This window comes from Procambarus clarkii, chromosome 55, assembly GCF_040958095.1.
Source record: "Procambarus clarkii isolate CNS0578487 chromosome 55, FALCON_Pclarkii_2.0, whole genome shotgun sequence".
Classification (NCBI taxonomy): Eukaryota; Metazoa; Arthropoda; class Malacostraca; order Decapoda; family Cambaridae; genus Procambarus; species Procambarus clarkii.
This window is the reverse complement of record NC_091204.1, coordinates 28,586,278-28,601,058: the sequence shown is the minus strand read 5'-3', so window position 1 is coordinate 28,601,058 and position 14,781 is coordinate 28,586,278. Positions and strand designations below refer to the sequence as shown.

At 36.1% G+C, this 14,781-nt stretch overlaps 1 long non-coding RNA gene across 1 annotated transcript in view; it reads right to left on the bottom strand.

The window, feature by feature from the left end:
- The window catches only part of LOC138352920 (uncharacterized), a 264,785-nt gene that overhangs the window by 75,295 nt on the left and 174,709 nt on the right, over window positions 1–14,781 (bottom strand). The window lies entirely within an intron of this gene.

Here is a 14,781-nt window from a genome sequence, read left to right as displayed (position 1 = left end):
CTGTATGCTAATCCCCACAATCACCAAGCCCACCCGAGTCACTCAAACATCTGCCACTACCCTGGATCACCTATGGACTAATATAACAGCTCCCCTTACATCTGGGGTAATTTATGACAGAACAACTGACCACTATCCTACTTTCCTCATAGAAAACATTGACACATCACCACCAGAAACCAAAAAACTTTCATTCAGGCTACATAGTGAATCAGCTTTAGGCAATCTCTCTAATGCACTTCACAATATTAACTGGGAATCTGAATTTAATAATTCACAGGATATAAACTCATCAACTAACCTCTTTCTCTCCAAAACTCTAAGCGTCTACAACACTCACTGTCCCCTCCTTACCAAACAAGTAACTGATAAAAGAAAAAATAACCCGTGGCTCACAAGTGGCATAATTAAATCAATCAACAAAAAACATGAATACGAAAAGAAATTTAGGAGTGGCCTAATTTCAATGGAAGTAGTTAAAAGGTACTCATCAGTGCTTACCAGTATCATAAGAAAAGCAAAACTTTCATATTATGAGACTAGATTCAAAGAAGCAAAAGGCAACATGAAAAGCACATGGAATACCATCTCTAACATCCTGGGAACTAAACAACACTCCCACAACACTCTCTAAGGATGGCCTTATACTGTCATCTGACTTAGAAATGGCGAACGAATTTAATAGCTTCTTTTCATCGATTGGTGCTAACCTTGCAAGTAAAATCCCACAGACTCAGACACATATCAACACATATCTCTCAGGCAGCTATCCAAACTCTCTTCTCCTCTCACCAGTCAGCCCGTCAGATGTTGTGTCCATCATACACTCACTAAAAACCAAAGCTGGGAACATCAGTGAAATCCCATCCATTGTATACAAGAGCGCCTCCCATGCCCTTGCACCACCTATAGCTCTGTTCTTCAACAAATCCCTTGAGTGTCATACCTTCCCTGATATCCTTAAAAACGCAAGAGTAACGCCAGTTCATAAAGGAGGTAATCCGTCAGACATCAACAACTACAGACCAATATCGAACCTACCCATACTATCAAAAATATTTGAAAAAATTATCTACCAACAGATCTACTCCTATCTCGAAAAATTCGACATTCTTAGCCCCTGTCAGTTTGGCTTCCGCTCTCAAAAGAGTACCAACGATGCAATTATTAGTGTCCTTGATATAATTTACTCAGCTCTTGACAAAAATGAGTTTCCAATTGGACTCTTCATTGACCTGAGAAAGGCCTTTGATACTGTTAATCACGATTACCTCTTATGTAAACTCCATCATTATGGAATCCGAGGCCATGCACTGGACTATATCCAATCCTATCTTAGTGATAGACACCAATGTGTAGCCATCAATAATATAATCTCTCCCATTCTACCAATAACCGTTGGAGTGCCTCAGGGCAGCATCTTGGGACCCCTACTATTTATTATATACATTAATGATCTGCCTAATGTCTCTAACATTCTGAAACCTATTTTGTTTGCTGATGATACTACCCTCATTTACTCCAACCCCAACCCACATACACTAAATGATGTTGTTAATAATGAACTAAAAAAAGTCCACTTATGGATGTCAACCAACAAACTAACACTTAACATAGAAAAGACCTACTACATCCTATTTGGAAGCAAATCTACAAATGCAATTCAGCTTCAGATTGACAATATAAACATTAGCAATAAAAATGATGGAAAGTTTCTTGGCATATTCCTAGACAAGAGACTCAACTTCAGTACCCACATACAACACATAACTAAGAAAGTCTCTAAAACAGTTGGTATACTCTCCAAAATCAGATATTATGTTCCTAACTCTGCTCTCATCTCTCTATATTATGCATTAATCTATCCCTATCTCAACTATGGTATCTCTGCATGGGGTTCAACCACTGCAAACCACCTCAAGCTAGTCCATCATCACCCAGCAAAAATCTGCTATCAGAATAATATCAAATTCTGCTTTCAGACAACACACAGCCCCCTTGTTTAACTCCCTAAACATGCTAAACATAATCTCACTCCACAAATTTTCTTGTGTCAACTACATTTACAAAACCCTATTCTTAAATGCAAATCCTTGTCTGAAACTCTTCCTGGACAGATGTAATAGGACCCATTATCACCACACCAGAAATAAATATCTCTTCGATATCCCCAGAGTTAAACTTAATTTGTGTAAACACTCTATGCAAATAAAGGGACCCAGTTTATGGAATTCACTCCCTACTGAATTGAAAAGCTGTCCAACTTTTACATCATTCAAAATCAATACTAAAAAGTACCTAATTTCATCTTCATAGTTTTTCTCTTTTTGCCTTAAAATTGCACTGTATCTATTGCTACCCAATCTCCCAACCTTTTTGTTCCCAATTTGAACATCTTTACCATTGAGATCATTGCTGTTTTCTTATATGTGCTGCCATTCTATTGTATGGTGTTTATAAATCTTGTTTATCTGTATCTTTTGCTACCCAGTCTCCCAATCTTTATGTACCCATTCTGAACATCTTTACCATTGTGATCATTGCTGTCTTATATGTGCTGTCAATCTGCTGTATGGTGTCTATTAATCTTGTTTAAATTACTAATCAAGCTGTCAATGTAATCAATCAGAGCTTTAATATAACAATGTGCTTTAATATACTTACTTATCTCTCTCATCTCATTTTTCTCTTGTAATGTATCTTTCATTTATCAATTCTGATTGAACTTACCTACTTAAAATTATCTGCTAGATCAAGGACCTGCCCGAAACGCTTCGCGTACTAGTGGCTTTACAAGAATGTAATTACTGTACTATCCAATGTATTCTCACAAACCCAATGTACCTTCTTGTATATATATAAATAAAATAAAATAAAATAAAATAAAAAAATAAAAGAAAAAATAACCCGTGGCTCACAAGTGGCATAATTAAATCAATCAACAAAAAACATGAATACGAAAAGAAATTTAGGAGTGGCCTAGTTTCAAAGGAAGTAGTTAAAAGGTACTCATCAGTGCTTACCAGTATCATAAGAAAAGCAAAACTTTCATATTATGAGACCAGATTCAAAGAAGCAAAAGGCAACATGAAAAGCACATGGAATACCATCTCTAACATCCTGGGAACTAAACAACACTCCCACAACCAGATAACACTCTCTAAGGATGGCCTTACACCGTCATCTGACTTAGAAATGGCGAATAAATTTAATAGCTTCTTTTCATCGATTGGTGCTAACCTTGCAAGTAAAATCCAACAGACTCAGACACATATCAACACATATCTCTCAGGCAGCTATCCAAACTCTCTTCTCCTCTTACCAGTCAGCCCGTCAGATGTTGTGTCCATCATACACTCACTAAAAACCAAAGCTGGGAACATCAGTGAAATCCCATCCATTGTATACAAGAGCGCCTCCCATGCCCTTGCGCCACCTATAGCTCTGCTGTTCAACAAATCCCTTGAGTGTCATACCTTCCCTGATATCCTTAAAAAAGCCAGTAAAAAAGTAACGCCAGTTCATAAAGGAGGTAATCCGTCAGACATAAACAACTATAGACCAATATCGAACCTACCCATACTATCAAAAATATTTGAAAAAATTATCTACAAACGGCTCTACTCCTATCTATATGTTAATATGTTTATTCAGGTAAGGTACATACATACAAGTGATGTTACATTAATGGATCTGGATCTGGATTAATGGATCTGGATTAATGGATCATTAATGGATCAATGCCTAAAGCCACTATTACGCAATGCGTTTCGGGCAGGAAAAACATTAATATCTAGAACATAATACTAATTGAGCATAAAGAATAAAATGTGTTGAGAACAAATACAAATAAATAAAAAAAAAAAAAAAAAAAAAAGGGGGAACATGACTGAAAAGCAGCACAAATACAATAGGTTGACAAACAGTGTTCATTAAAAAAAATAACAGACATGGGTTGACAATAGAGGGGGTAAGGTAGGTTACAGGGAATTTATTAGGTAGTGTTTAGTTTTTATCTTAAACTGGTTGAGAGAGGTACAGTCTTTAACATGGTTGGGAAGGTCATTCCACATTCTGGGCCCCTTGATTTGTAGAGCATTTCTAGTTTGATTAAGTCGTACTCTAGGAATATCAAAACTGTATTTATTTCTGGTGTAGTGCTCATTTGTTCTGTTACAACCTTCTATGAAGCTTTTGAGATCAGGATTGGCATTATAGTTTAGCGTTTTATATATGTATAATACACATGAGAGAATGTGCAGTGACTTAATTTATTTATTTATTTCTTTATATACAAGAATGTACATAAGGAATGTGAGGATACAAATATGGTAATTACAGTCTTGTAAAGCCACTAGCACGCGCAGCGTTTCGGGCAGGTCCTTAATCTACCTCTATCTACCTCTAATCTACCTCTAATTGTTTCAATACTTTTGTTTACCTTAATTCTACCTCTAATTGTTTCAATTCTTTTGTTTACTTGCATTTATTGTTGTGTTTTGCCATAATTATTCTCTAATTTTAGCAGACTCAATACTTCGTAAGCTCTTATTGTATTGTTATATTATTATACTGTTGTGTTTTGCTATATTTACTTTCTATTTTACAGCAGATTTAGTTTTCATCTGTTCCTGTAATTGCTTATCTTATTGTATCGTGACATTCTTATCTATATGCTTACTGATATTGATCCTGATCGAAATCTTCTGTCCCATATCCACACTAATCAGCACATTGATCATCATTATTGCAGGTATTACACAGCAAATCTTGCAAAAAACAAACTCCTAAATAGCACCTGCTTATCAGTTTACAACCAAAATGTTAGGTCACTTGGTAAACATTTTGATGATATAAATGCACTACTTACAGCACTAGGTACTAAATTATCTTTCATCATTTTAACAGAAACTTGGCTAAGTAATGACTATACCCAACTCTAGAATTTAGCTGGTTATAAAGCCATTCATAACTGCAGGCCTAATAAAAAAGGTGGCGGTACAGCAATATATTACAAAGATACCTTTATTTGCAATAGTGTCATTAGTGATAGAGACGACTATTGTGAATATACCTTTGCCAAGTTCTCCAGTAAATCCCTTAAATCCTCCCTGATAATCGGTGCCATCTATAGATTTCCTAATACCAACATAGCTTTATTCTCTGACAATGTAAGGAATCTTATCATAAATAACAATCTCAACAAAAATCACATTATTCTGGGAGGTGATTTCAATATTGACCTGGGTCTTCAAAACAACAATCAAGTTGACTATTTCCGTAACAGCATATATAAATATAAATAAATAAATATGTTTATTCAGGTAAGGTACATACATACAAGTGATGTTACATTAATGGATTGATATATAGATAGAGCTAGTACATACAATGCCTAAAGCCACTATTACGCAATGCGTTTCGGGCAAGAAAAACATTAATATCTAGAACTTAATACTAATTGAGCAAAAAGAATAAAAAGTGTTGAGAACAAATACAAATAAAGATAAAAAAAAGGGGGAACATGACTGAAAAAGCAGCACAAATACAATAGGTTGACAAACAGTGTTGATTAAAACAAGAAAATAACAGACATGGGTTGACAATAGAGGAGTGAGGTAGGTTACAGGGAATTTATTAGGTAGTGTTTAGTTTTTATCTTAAACTGGTTGAGAGAGGTGCAGTCTTTAACATGGTTGGGAAGGTCATTCCACATTCTGGGCCCCTTGATTTGTAGAGCATTTCTAGTTTGATTAAGTCGTACTCTAGGAATATCAAAACTGTATTTATTTCTGGTGTGGTGCTCATGGGTTCTGTTACAACCTTCTATGAAGCTTTTGAGATCAGGATTGGCATTATAGTTTAGCGTTTTATATATGTATAATACACATGAGAGAATGTGCAGTGACTTAATGTCTAACATATTCAGAGATTTGAGTAGGGGTACCGAGTGATGTCTGGGGCCAGAGTTGGATATTGTTCTAATAGCAGCTTTGTGTTGGGTAATTAGAGGACGTAAGTGATTTTGGGTAGTAGAACCACAAGCACAAATACCATAGTTGAGATATGGATAGATAAGGGAGTAATAGAGTCACCAGGGCAGGGCGTGGTACATAATATCTGATCTTAGAAAGAATGCCCACAGTTTTTGAACCTTTTTTTGATATATTTAGAATGTGTCCCTGGAAATTCAGCTTGTGGTCAATGAGAATGCCAAGGAATTTGCCATCTAATTTGTTACAAATTTGGGTATTGTTTATTTTGAGATTTATTTGACTAGAGGATTTATTGCCAAACAGAATATAGAAAGTTTTGTCAATGTTAAGGGTGAGTTTGTTGGCAGTTAGCCAAAGATGGACTTTATTTAGCTCAGTATTTACTGTGGCATTTAGAGCAAGGGGGTCAGGACTGGAGTAAATGAAGGTTGTGTCGTCAGCAAATAGAATTGGTTTGAGGTGTTGGGAGGCATTTGGAAGGTCATTAATGTAGATGAGAAAGAGGATAGGGCCAAGTATGCTGCCCTGAGGAACACCAATGTTGATGGGTAGGGTGGGAGAAATTGTATTATTCACAGAAACATATTGGAGCCTGTCAGTAAGGTAGGATTCGAGGTATTGTAGGGAGTGTCCTCTGACTCCATAATGATGTAATTTAAGAAGAAGGTTTTGGTGGTTGACAGTTTCAAAAGCTTTACGCAGGTCCACAAATAACCCAACAGGGAACTCCTTTTTATCAAGAGCTGTATGAATCGAGTTAAGCATACTAATAAGTGCATCGTTAGTGCTTTTTTTTGGGTCTGAAGCCATATTGGCAAGGGCTAAGTATATTGAGTTTGGCTAGATATGAGTAAAGCTGCTTATAGATTAGTTTTTCAAAATTTTTTGACAAGTTTGGCAGGATTGATATAGGTCTGTAGTTGTTAACATCTGTGGGATCACCACATTTGTGGACAGGCGTTACTCTCGCTTTTTTTTAGAATATCTGGAAAGGTTTGGAGTTCAAGTGACTTGTTGAAGAGCAAAGCAATAGAAGGGGCTAAAGATCTGGAGGCTTTTTTGTAAATTAAAGTTGGTATCTCCTCAAGGGCACCAGACTTGGTTTTAAGGGAAAGGATTATCTCATTGACGTCAGTGGAGTTAATAGACTTTAGGTACAGAGACTGTGGATAGTTACCTGTAAGATAGTCCTTAATGTCAGTACTGGAAGATGGAATATCATTTGCAAGGGATGAACCAATGGAAGAGAAGAACCTATTGAACTCAATAGCAGAATCAGAGGCTGAAAACTGACCATCGTTATTAGACAGGAGAGTCGGTTTGTTATTTAAAGATTTCTTTGATCCCAATATTTGTGAAATTGTGCTCCAAGTTTGTTTAATGTTGCTCTTTATTTGGGTAAATTTATCTTCGTAGTATTTAGTTTTGGCTCGTCTAATTATCTTAGATAGCAATAATGAGTAATTCTTTGAGAATTCTTTGGAGACAATTCCTAACCTATACTTCTTCTCAAGGTCGTGTTTTTTGTTAATGGATTTAAGTATTCCCTTTGTAAGCCAAGGATTGTTAAGCCTCTTGCTTGTGACTTGTTTTGTAAGCATAGGACAGTGGGTGTTATAAAGGCTAAGAGTTGTTTGTAGAAAAGATTGCACTGCTAGGTTGATGTCCCCTATGTTACCTAACTCGGACTCCCAGTTGACATTATCAGCAGCAGTTATAAAATTGTTTATAGCAGTTTCATTGTGCAGCCTAAAGCTTAACTCCCTTGTTTCTAGAGGTGGTTTGGTAATGTTAGTTAAGAGAAATGTGGGGTAATGGTCTGTAGTGCTATCGGTGATTATACCTGAAGTAAGCGGAGAGGTTATGTTGGTCCAGATGTGATCTAGAGTCGTGGCAGTGCTATCAGTGATTCTAGTAGGTCTAGTGATTAAGGGTATGAGGAAGTAGGAATTCATAGAGTTGAGGAAGCTAACAGCAGTAGGGTGTTCTGGCTCGCAGAGGTCAATATTAAAGTCCCCTGCGATAATTAGGTGGTTTTTGTTCAGTCTGTTATCAAGTATTAGATTTCTAAGGTTTGAGTTGAATTCAGACACATCAGTGTTAGGAATTCTATAGACTGCACCCACAGACAGGACAGACTCGGCACCCTTGACTCTGAAGCTGGCGAAGATATACTCCCCATAGCAGTCTCTAGTTCTAATTTCTTTTAAGCATGTTAGTTCTTGGTGGTAGTAAAGAGCAGTGCCACCACCTCTCTGAAGTTGACGACAGTTGTGAATTGCTGAGTAGTTAGGCATGTTAAAGAGTTGAGTAGTATCCTCTTTCAACCATGTTTCAGTAAGTATAATAAAAGAGAATTTGTTGCCAATAGTTTCAATCAAGGCACTAACATCATCGAAGTGTTTACCTAGGGATCTAACGTTCAAATTGATTACAGAGATATTGTGATTATGAGTTAATACATTGTTTACATCATGTGCTGCAAAATATCTGCAATTTAGATCATTAAAGTGATTATTGTCATAGATAGTAAATAAGAGGTTAAGTTCTGGGTCTATACTTGTCTGCATAAAAAAAAGCTGATTGTAGGAAAAACAAGGAAAGAAAGGCAAATTACAAGGTAGAAATAAGCTATAAAATAGGGAAAAATATATACACAATACTGTACAAAACAAACACAAAATTAAAAAAAAAAAAAAAAAAAAAAGTTAGCTTACAAGGGGCTTAGGGGTACAATGGAGTAAGGGAGTATGGCTAGGCTAGGCAACCTAGGTAATAAAGAGATTAAAGAAAAAACATATAAACATGGACTATACAAAACACAAGATATAGAAATACAAAACAAAAATATAAGCAAGACTAAGCAATACAAAAAACAAATTGAGCAAAAATTAAAAAAATGAGGTAGATTGCTTACGAGTACTCTCAGGTACACTGTAAGTAACAATTTGCAATTTGAGATGCAGGCAAAGCCAGGGGTACAATGGAGTAAGGGAGCATGGCGAGGCTAGGCAACCTAGGTAATAAATGAAATCAAAGAAAAGTTGAATAATAAACATAGGCAAATTTAAGCTAATGATTATTAACTATAGATAGTTCCGTTATGACTGTATAATTAAAAAGACCTGAAGAACTACTTAATGCACTCAATTAAATAATTTCGGTAAATGACTAGGTAAGAGTAAGTTAAAAATTAAGTCAGAAAAGGAAACAAGGAGACTTAGGATACCTAGCCCCACTAGTTGACAGGGGGTTAATTAGGTTAATTCACTGGGAGTGATAAGGTGAGACAAACCACATAGGGAGAGGAAAGTGTTGAGGTTTTCTTCTTTAGTAATTGTAAACATTTTGCCCTCTGCGGTTTTTCTCACCTTTATCAGTCCATCTCTAACGAAGCACTGATGAATCGCATGCACTCCTGTATGCTAATCCCCACAATCACCAAGCCCACCCGAGTCACTCAAACATCTGCCACTACCCTGGATCACCTATGGACTAATATAACAGCTCCCCTTACATCTGGGGTAATTTATGACAGAACAACTGACCACTATCCTACTTTCCTCATAGCAAACATTGACACATCACCACCAGAAACCAAAAAACTTTCATTCAGGCTGCATAGTGAATCAGCTTTAGGCAATCTCTCTAATGCACTTCACAATATTAACTGGGAATCTGAATTTAATAATTCACAGGATATAAACTCATCAACTAACCTCTTTCTCTCCAAAACTCTAAGCCTCTACAACACTCACTGTCCCCTCCTTACCAAACAAGTAACTGATAAAAGAAAAAATAACCCGTGGCTCACAAGTGGCATAATTAAATCAATCAACAAAAAACATGAATACGAAAAGAAATTTAGGAGTGGCCTAATTTCAATGGAAGTAGTTAAAAGGTACTCATCAGTGCTTACCAGTATCATAAGAAAAGCAAAACTTTCATATTATGAGACTAGATTCAAAGAAGCAAAAGGCAACATGAAAAGCACATGGAATACCATCTTTAACATCCTGGGAACTAAACAACACTCCCACAACCAGATAACACTCTCTAAGGATGCCCTTACACTGTCATCTGACTTAGAAATGGCGAATGAATTTAATAGCTTCTTTTCATCGATTGGTGCTAACCTTGCAAGTAAAATCCCACAGACTCAGACACATATCAACACATATCTCTCAGGCAGCTATCCAAACTCTCTTCTCCTCTCACCAGTCAGCCCGTCAGATGTTGTGTCCATCATACACTCACTAAAAACCAAAGCTGGGAACATCAGTGAAATCCCATCCATTGTATACAAGAGCGCCTCCCATGCCCTTGCACCAGCTATAGCTCTGCTGTTCAACAAATCCCTTGAGTGTCATACCTTCCCTGATATCCTTAAAAACGCAAGAGTAACGCCAGTTCATAAAGGAGGTAATCCGTCAGACATAAACAACTACAGACCAATATCGAACCTACCCATACTATCAAAAATATTTGAAAAAATTATCTACAAACAGATCTACTCCTATCTCGTAAAATTCGACATTCTTAGCCCCTGTCAGTTTGGCTTCCGCTCTCAAAAGAGTACCAACGATGCAATTATTAGTCTCCTTGATATAATATACTCTGCCCTTGACAAAAATGAGTTTCCAATTGGACTCTTCATTGACCTAAGAAAGGCCTTTGATACTGTTAATCACGATTACCTCTTATGTAAACTCCATCATTATGGAATCCGAGGCCATGCACTGGACTATATCCAATCCTATCTTAGTGATAGACACCAATGTGTAGCCATCAATAATATAATCTCTCCCATTCTACCAATAACCGTTGGAGTGCCACAAGGCAGCATCTTGGGACCCCTACTATTTCTTATATACATTAATGATCTGCCTAATGTCTCTAACATTCTGAAACCTATTTTGTTTGCTGATGATACTACCCTCATTTACTCCAACCCCAACCCACATACACTAAATGATGTTGTTAATAATGAACTAAAAAATGTCCACCTATGGATGTCAACCAACAAACTAACACTTAACATAGAAAAGACCTACTACATCCTATTTGGAAGCAAATCTACAAATGCAATTCAGCTTCAGATTGACAATGTAAACATTAGCAATAAAAATGATGGAAAGTTCCTTGGCATATTCCTAGACAAGAGACTCAACTTCAGTACCCACATACAACACATAACTAAGAAAGTCTCTAAAACAGTTGGTATACTCTCCAAAATCAGATATTATGTTCCTAACTCTGCTCTCATCTCTCTATATTATGCACTAATCTATCCCTATCTCAAATATGGTATCTGTGCATGGGGTTCAACCACTGCAAACCACCTCAAGTCCATCATCACCCATCAAAAATCTGCTATCAGAATAATATCAAATTCTGCTTTCAGACAACACACAGCCCCCTTGTTTAACTCCCTAAACATGCTAAACATAATCTCACTCCACAAATTCTCTTGTGTCAACTACATTTACAAAACCCTGTTCTTAAATGCAAATCCTTGTCTGAAACTCTTCCTGGACAGATGTAATAGAACCCATTATCACCAAACCAGAAATAAATATCTCTTCGATATCCCCAGAGTTAAACTTAATTTGTGTAAACACTCTATGCAAATAAAAGGACCCAGTTTATGGAACTCACTCCCAACTGAATTGAAAAGCTGAGTAACTTTTACATCATTCAAAATCAATACTAAAAAGTACCTAATTTCATCTTCATAGTTTTTCACTTTTTGCCTTAAAATTGCACTGTATCAATTGCTACCCAATCTCCCAACCATTATGTTCCCAATTTGAACATCTTTACCATTGTGATCATTGCTGTTTTCTTATATGTGCTGCCAATCTGCTATATGGTGTTTATAAATCATGTTTATCTGTATCTTTTGCTACCCAGTCTCCCAATCTTTATGTACCCATTCTGAACATCTTTACCATTGTGATCATTGCTGTCTTATATGTGCTGTCAATCTGCTGTATGGTGTCTATTAATCTTGTTTAAATTACTAATCAAGCTGTCAATGTAATCAATCAGAGCTTTAATATAACAAAGTGCTTTATTTATTTATTTATTTATTTATGCATATACAAGAATGTACATAAGGAATGTGAGGATACAAATATGGTAATTACAGGCTTGTAAAGCCACTATCACGCGCAGCGTTTCGGGCAGGTCCTTAATCTAAGAAAAACAAGAAATATATACTTACTTTAATATACTTACTTATCTCTCTCATCTCATTTTTCTCTTGCAATGTATCTTTATCATTTATCAATTCTGATAGAAATTACCTACTTAAAATTATCTGCTAGATTATGGACCTGCCCGAAACGCTGCGAGTACTAGTGGCTTTACAAGAATGTAAAGTAATCTTATCAAAATATCAGTAATCTTATCAAAAAATCTTAATCAAACTAGAAATGCTCTACAAATCAAGGGGCCCAGAATGTGGAATGGCCTTCCCAACCATGTTAAAGACTGTACCTCTCTCAACCAGTTTAAGATAAAAACGAAGCTATACCTAATAAATTCCCTGTAACCTACCTTACCCCTCTATTGTCAACCAATGTCTGTTTTTTTTAAAGAGCGCTGTTTGTCGACATAATTGTATTTGTGCTGCTTTTTCAGCTATGTTTTCATTTCTTGTTTTCATTCTACTCTTTATGCTCAATTAGTATTAAGCTTGTCATTTAAGTTTTTCATGCCCGAAACGCTTTGCGTAATAGTGGCTTTAGGCATTGTATGTACTAGCTCTACCTATAAGTCAACCAATCTTTGTAAAAATTTCTTGTATGTACCTTACCTAAATAAACATTTTATTTTATTTTATTTTTTATTTTTAATGTAAATACTGTACTAACCAATGTATTCTCACAAACCCAATGTACCTTCTTGTATATATAAATAAATAAATAAATAAATAAATAAATAAATAAAGAGACTGCTGTGGGGAGTATATCTTCGCCAGTTTCAGAGTCAAGGGTACCGAGTCTGTCCTGTCTGTGGGTGCAGTCTATAGAATTCCTAACACTGATGTGTCCGAATTCAATTCAAACCTTAGAAATCTAATAATAAATAATAATAATAATAATAATAATAATTTTTATTTAGGTAAGGTACATACATAAAGAGATTTTACAAAGTTTGTTGGCTTTATAGATAGAGCTAGTACATACAATGCCTAAAGTCACTATTACACAAAGCATTTCGGGCAGGAAAAACATTATTGACTAAAGCTTAAAACTAATGGGTAAAAAGAATAAGATGTGTTGAGTACAAATAAAAATAGAGGTAAAAGAGGGGGGAACATTGTTGAAAAAACAGCACAAATACAATTACAAATTATTACAGAAAATTACATTCAAACAGCGTTGATTTGAAAAACAAAAAAAAAACAAAAACATACATGGGTTGACAACAGAGGGGTAAGGTGGGTTACAGGGAATTTATTAGGTATAGCTTCGTTTTTAACTTAAACTGGTTGAGAGAGGTACAGTCTTTAACATGGTTGGGAAGGTCATTCCACATTCTGGGCCCCTTGATTTGTAGAGCATTTCTGGTTTGAATAAGTCGTACTCTAGGAATATCAAAACTGTATTTATTTCTGGTGTGGTGCTCATGGGTTCTGTTACAACCTTCTATGAAGCTTTTGAGATCAGGATTGGCATTATAGTTTAGCGTTTTATATATGTATAATACACATGAGAGAATGTGCAGTGACTTAATGTCTAACATATTCAGAGATTTGAGTAGGGGTACCGAGTGATGTCTGGGGCCAGAATTGGATATTGTCCTAATAGCAGCTTTGTGTTGAGTAATTAGAGGACGTAAGTGATTTTGGGTAGTAGAGCCCGAAGCACAAATACCATAGTTGAGATATGGATAGATAAGGGAGTAATAGAGAGTCACCAGGGCAAGGCGTGGTACATAATATCTGATCTTAGAAAGAATGCCCACAGTTTTTGAAACTTTTTTTGATATGTTTAGAATGTGTTCCTGGAAATTCAGCTTGTGGTCAATGAGAATGCCAAGGAATTTGCCATCTAATTTGTTACAAATTTGGGTATTGTTTATTTTGAGATTTATTTGATTAGAGGATTTATTGCCAAACAGAATATAGAAAGTTTTGTCAATGTTAAGGGTGAGTTTGTTGGCAGTTAGCCACAGATAAACCAGCAGAAACCTCTAAGAAGCAAGAAGAGATGCTACAAAAGTTAGAGAACCATTTTAACTCCCTACAACAGCAACACACTGCAACCCAAGACGAATCAGACCAACTTAAGCTCCTTGATTCTGGCATTATCTCATCACAAGATTTTCCCCATGAAACTGACAGAGAAGACTGTACTGCCATCGTGATCCAGGAATTGCGTACTAAGTTGAATTATTCAATCGAAGCAAGAGACATTAAGTCAGATTATAGAGTGGGTACCAAATCATCTGGTACAAACAACAGAAAGATAAGGGTGAAGTTAGATAGCTGTTCCCGCAAGTCAGACCTTATCACTACTGCAGTCGCTATGAAATCCAACGTTTATGTGAACGAATGTCTTACCAGATTCAGACAAAATCTCTTATTTAAACTACGTGGAATTTGCAATAGATCCACTGCTATTAAACATTGTTTTGTGCGCGATGGTAAAATAATAGCTAGGAAGACTGACTCTGGAAAAACTTATGTCATAACCACTGAAGCACACCTCACTTCTTTCCTGAATGACTGTGGGATATCAGCTGAATAACCAGAACATAATTTGTAGTCTCACAA